The sequence below is a fragment of the Pinus tabuliformis genome, chromosome 6 (genome assembly GCF_031772625.1).
Source record: "Pinus tabuliformis cultivar Carrire ecotype Pingquan chromosome 6, CPIR1, whole genome shotgun sequence".
Lineage (NCBI taxonomy): Eukaryota > Viridiplantae > Streptophyta > Pinopsida > Pinales > Pinaceae > Pinus > Pinus tabuliformis.
The window spans coordinates 584,835,913-584,842,441 of NC_142292.1; the positions used below are offsets into that span (position 1 = coordinate 584,835,913).

Here is a 6,529-nt window from a genome sequence, read left to right on the forward strand (position 1 = left end):
GGAAATTGGAAAAAAAAATATTGTATATAAGTTATTCAATTCATAAATTTAAATTATATGCCACATAAATAGTGCTCATAAAATTTATTAGATTTCAAATAAAAAATTTATTAGATTTCAAATAAAAAAAATATTGTTAAGAAAAAATATTGTTATGAAATTTTTTTAACACCAACAACCTAATCCTATCTATATTAATGTAAACATTATTTCAAATTTTTATTTATTTAATCTCTTTTTGTTGCTAAGCTACTTCTATTATTCACCCCGTTCATCTTTTTTTTTTCTCTTTTAATTTCTACCCATTCAAAGGAAAACATCCATACTCATGCCACGATTTGCACTGGAACAAAAGTCTATCATAATCGACATCTTGGAAAATGGTTCAGTTTGTGGCAAACCTTTGTCCAGAACCTCCCCTTCCATTGCTTCGCGTGATTAATATGTTTTCCCAAAGTATTTCCTATACTTCACAATGTTTCATTGAGTAACTTGACCTACATAAAAAAAAATCAAAAATCAAAATTGTTGAGGGAACATCATTCTCATAATTAAAGTCAAGACTTCACCTATCAAAGTTGTTGAGGGAACATCATTTTCACAATTAAAGTCAAGACTCCACCTATCAAAGTTGTTGAAGGAACATCATTTTCATAATTAAAGTCAGGAATCCACAAAGTTGCTGAGGGAACGTCATTTTCATAATTAAAGTCAAGACTCCACCTATCAAGATAGGGACATGAACCCCATAAAATATGGTCCACTTTTGAAAATAAATTTTTTATGTGCCTTCTCTTCAAAAAAAAATAAAAATAAAAAACAAGGATGCCAATTCTTGTCAGTCCATAGATTTAAAGAGCAAATGACCAGATTCTAGAAAACTACCCAAAAGTCTCGATCTTCCAAATGTAGGACCATGGCACGCGACTGCTTGGCGTGCACTGTTTTGGAATTTCCTTCATTTTTTAACAAATACTGTTGCTCTTATTCTCAGGACACGTGTGTTTCATGAGATTGAGGCATTGAAAGCAGCTATGTCAGGGTTAGCGGAAGTAAGGTTTATCTAATATGTAGTTTAACAATTATGTTTATCTGATAGAGATTTTTGTAAATTCAAGTAAAAGTTATCAAAATTCATTATTTTAAGTGTTTTAGAAGTTTTTGATGGTGCTGAATCTATTTCCATTGTCAAAAACTTGATTTAAAAACTACTTCTACAAAAAAAATTTGAAATTGTTTTGCCCAATTTCCAACCACTTTTGACAGTGCAAATAATTTCCCTAACTAACACCAACCACATTACTATGAAAAAAAGAAAGAAATTATTTTAACGTCCACTAAGCTAAAGATAGCTTATGTGACAGATTGTTTCTTCATCTGCTTGATGTATTTGACCTTTTTCTGTGAAGCTTCACAATAAATGCTCCCAATTTCTCGACAAACCCCTCGCTAAATAAATTATCCCAAGAGCTAACTACCAACATATCTATGTAACTTTACCTATAATTTTTGAAAACCTCACATTTTTTTTAGTATAAACTCGGCTGTAACTTATTATTATACCAGTCACCTATAGTCAACTTTGGTTTCAAATGGATTTTGGGGAGCTGACGTAGGCCGGCCGGCAGCGCCACGGCTACAGCGCCCGAGGCTATAAGGCAACTCTTAAGGGGTAAAGTTCGAAAGTATTTTGACGCATGGTTTTGGCGGACGTGACGTATGCACGTGCTTTCCAGGCCAGGATTGGTTTACGTTCCAAATACCATCGATGCAAATTGCAATATACTGCTCTTATTTAATGCGCTCCAGATAATTTACGTTAGGTCCTCTTCCAGTCTTTCTCACTTGTATACATTTTGAACTGGCATGTTTAGCAGAATAAGGCAATCAAATTGGCCTATTCCGCTAATTAAGTGACGCCTAATTTCCTCACTAAAATGCAGAGGAGACTACAGGCTTATAGGCGATCTGTGAATGGCGAAGATATGTCGACTTCGTTTTTTTTATAAAGATCATATTTTGTGATAAAATCAAAGTTGTGTGCAAAAATGATAGACTTCAAATTTTGATGATTCTAATTTTTTAGGCTTAAATTTATTAGCATTTTTATTTTTTAAAATTGTGATGCTGTTAATTTTTTCAGCAATAAAAAATATTCTAATTCTTTTAAATTTTAATAATTTAGTTTTTTATATAAAATTATAGCCTTCAGTAAACTTTTTATTTTTTTGAATTTTAAAATGTATTATTTCTAAATTAAAAACCGAAAAACGTAACAAACACCGTAAATATATACAAATCATTTTATATCAAAAACATTAACGGTAAATCAATAATATATATTGTTCATTTTGGAAAAATAGATAGTACATTGATTTAATTTTATATGGTATATTTATATATATTTTGGGTTGAATTTAATTATTAATAAATTTAGAAAATAAAAATATAATAAAACATTGAAAAAACACATTGCTAATTTCCGTTTTGAGCTTTAATTTTGTGTGTTTGTTAACCATATGTACGTCACTGATTCATGATGTAATATGTAATTTATTATCAAATTGTTGCTATTTTTTGGAAGTTTTTCTGGTGGATTTTTCCAGTCTAACTTCTCTAAAATCTTGCAGGAATTTATTGAAATCACAAGTTTGATGGGTAACACCTGCAAAATAAAAGTGCCTAGGGCCTTTCAATGTGCTGAATCCATATATACATTCAAAAAACTAGTTCAAATAACACAAATTTTCCGCCTGATATATACAGTGAAAAACTAGTTTAAATAACACAATTTTTCTGCAGGATTCTAGCATCCCAAACTCCAAAAAATGACATAAAGACAACTCCATTTATTATCCTTTGTAATTTTAATGGATAGACATTTCTGAATTTAGAGTTCTTTGTAATTTTAATGGATAGACATTTCTGAATTTAGAGTTTTGTGATCCATAATAAATTAAGAAAAATCTTTAACTAAAAATCACATAACAAAAAAATTTTGACAAGCCCACCAACCAATATGATTCATCATCAAAATAAACCTTCATTATTCTCTTCAATATTTTAAACACTATCAATCTAATTGCATATCTCAGAATGATCTGTCGTGCTAATTTCATTTAAGCACCATTAATACAGGGTGTACATATGCTTGGTTGCACATTGCATGGCAGAATTCCATATGAAACAATGACATGGCAAAATCGACTTGGCGGTTTGGACTCTCTTGTGTTGTCCATCTTTTGCAGGGATCTTTTGCTGGCTTTGGCTGGCTTGAATGAAAGGTTGCTCACTGTATTTTGATCGAGGGTCAAGTAACTATGTTACTATGTTTTTTTCTGGGTTTTTTTAGTTTTTATTTAAAGTTGTCTTAGTTGCGACTTTTTGGACTTTCAGGTGTGGGAATCCTGCGAAAAAAATTGAGGTGAAATCTTGATTTGTATTATTTACATTAGTTTTTTGACGGTGTATATGATCTAGCTCCTTGCAAAACCCCTAGGGCACTTCGATTGGGAGTTGTCTTTAGTGCGACTTTTTGGAGATTCCACTGACCGAATCCGGCGGAAAAAATTGAGCTTAAATATTGATTTATATTATTTAAAATGGTTTTTTAACTGCATATTTGGATTCAGCACCCTGAAAAACCTCTCGGACGCTTTGATTGTGCATAAATTAGCTATCAAACTTGCGATTTCAATAAATCGCTACCAGATGGAGAAACCCACCGGAAAAGCTTCCAAAAAGTCTCTTTAAAAACAACTCCCTTCGATTGTATAAGGATTACCCATCAAATTTATGATTTCAATAAATTCCAACCGGATTTTAGAAAAATTAAACCGGAAAAACTCATCAGAAAAGCTTCTAAAAAATCGCACTAAGACAACTCTTTTTCATTCTACTATTCTTATTCTTATTTTCGTTGGTAAAATTAATTAGAAAAAATAATAATAATAAAAATTGTGGTTTGAATAAAGATGTGTTAACCATTTGGCCTGGAGTATGCCGTAAAACTGTCTCTGCTCGGCTAAGAGCTCGTCTTCCTCGGACGTAAGGAAACAGGTTAACGGCCCAAGACTCAGAGGCATCTGGCAGGAGCGAAAGCTTGCTCCTTACGGACCACCAGTGGCGTGGTTTTCCTTGATAACAATAATGAGTCAAACCGACATTCACAAATAGCAGCGGGAGATAGCTGTCCTCATAGCTGTCCTCACTGTTGATTTGACACTGAATTTAATAGGTTTTGCCACTTCCAGAAATAAAATTAAAAAAAATGTATTAACTATTACTAAAAAAATTATTTATAACCACAAATCAATTTCTATTTCGGTACCGTGTGTAGTTGTTAGTCTGCGTTAAAATGTCCACTCACGCATTTTTGTCGGAAAGTTTTGGCTTCCAAACTATTTGAAATTGGTTTATAAACATATTTAAATTTATTTAACATTAGAGTTATATTAGGTTATTTTAAAAAATAAATTCTATGATTAAAATATTGTTTATAGTTATTAATTAAAAATTAAAATTATCTAATTTTTTTTAAGCTTTGTGTAATTTTTAATATTATAAGATTTTTAGTAAAAGTTACATGTCGTTTTAAAATAGGTTTTTCATTACTTTGCACGTCCTCAGGACTTCATATATTTCCCACTATTTTTATATTTGTCACTTATAATAAGATATTGTTATATTATTTTGATTTTAAATTAATAATTATAATTATTAATTAAAAAAATATTAAATATTATTTTTTTAAACATGACATTACCATGGGTCGGCTCTGGTTAGTAACTGAAAGGTTTAACTTTATATAATCAATAATTTATCTTATATTAATTAATATAATATTAAATAAATATTTAATATAATTTAACTTATATTAATTATTATAATATTAAATAAATATTTAATATAATTTATTATATATTAACTAATATAATATTAAATAAATATTTATATTATATGCTAATTATATTAGATTACGAAGGGAAAGTTCTCGTTTCAACCTGTCATTCGCTGGATATAGAGTGCCATGAACAGTTTTGGTTTGATGCCGACAAATTATTCGCATTGTTACAAAATTTGATACATCTAACAACAATTACGCTTCCTTCAAGTCCCGCCGTCTGTGGGAATCGAACCCACGACCACGTGGTTAAAAGCCACGCGCTCTACCAGCTGAGCTAAGACGGCTTACATTTTATAAGTAATATTATTCATAAAAGTATATTAACAAAAAAATCTAAAAGAATATTCTTCCTTTCTTATTTGTCGTTGCCTTGCCTCAAGGCAGCCGGGATTATTACAATCGACATTGTCCTGCGTTTATAACCGTCACATTTATATTAATAAGTTTTTTTGTAATCTTATTTTGTATGGGATGTTTGGTCTTCAATTTTTTTTTTTTACAAATTTTTTTGCATGTAGTTTTAATTTATGGAAATATTTTTAAAGTTTTAATTTAAAATATATTTGTAAAAGTTAGTTTAATTGGTCGAGTTCTCGTCATTAAGAACATCTTGTTATTGAAAGGTCTCATTGATGTTATTGGGGTTAGGCTTTGTTAATGAGCTACCGGAAGTGATCCCTTTGAGTGGATATGCTTGGAACAATATTTTCGTGGACGTAGCAATCACCAATCTCCAGAACCAGTGAACGACATCAAAAAAAATTAAAAAATCAATCAAGTAAATAATCAATCAATGAAGACAAATCAAGTACACTTTAAATGTTAACAAACAAATTTTACTATTAGTTTCTTAATCATTGTTATTTTAATCAATATGGTTATAGAGTGCATGTATTCACTATCTTTGCTTTAACATATGACTAGCAATTATGAAGCATTAGAGTAGATAATCCAATCACTAGCGAAATATTTGAATAGTTGGAAGCTTGAAATAGAGACGTTTTGCTTCATGCAAGATAATATTGTATACATCCTTTGCTCTTATTATACTTCGTTTCATTCAAGCTCCTGACAACCCTCATATATCTATTGAAGGACTTGAGTCATCAAGCCATCATCAAAATGAGACTAAGTATGTATGTTGTAGGATGTAACGACACTCCCACCCCTTGATCTTATCTCAGGAAGTGGAAGGTGTTACCTGCTTGCTTTAACCCAACCCCCAAGGTTTCATATGAAGATGGCGTTACAAAATGCCTCTTCTCTCATATTTTTGGAATTAGATTTTCACATCAACATCCTACGCAACTCATTGTGAACTTTCTAGCGATATAAATTTTACTACAATCTGACTTCGAGATTGAGTTATACCCTATAGATGTTTTAGTCATTCAAACCTTTCCATGCCACCAATTTGTTACCATGTGGCATCCACGAGTACTCTGACTTGACATCCATGACACTACCACACCGTCATTCCACCATGGTACTAGTGTATCTGGGCTTGATTGAATCTGTGCCTACACAAATGTGCAACCTCTTGACAACCCTGGATTCATCAGACCTTAGGATAACATGGTGAAGGGTTATGTTCAACATGGTTCCATGACAGGCTAGTCTTCT

At 31.2% G+C, this 6,529-nt stretch overlaps 1 non-coding gene across 1 annotated transcript; it reads right to left on the minus strand.

The window, feature by feature from the left end:
- Positions 1-5,117: 5,117 nt before the first annotated feature.
- Positions 5,118-5,190, minus strand: TRNAK-UUU (transfer RNA lysine (anticodon UUU)). Its single transcript has one exon. It is a non-coding gene; the product is annotated as a tRNA-Lys (tRNA).
- Between the last annotated feature and the right edge of the window lie 1,339 nt (positions 5,191-6,529).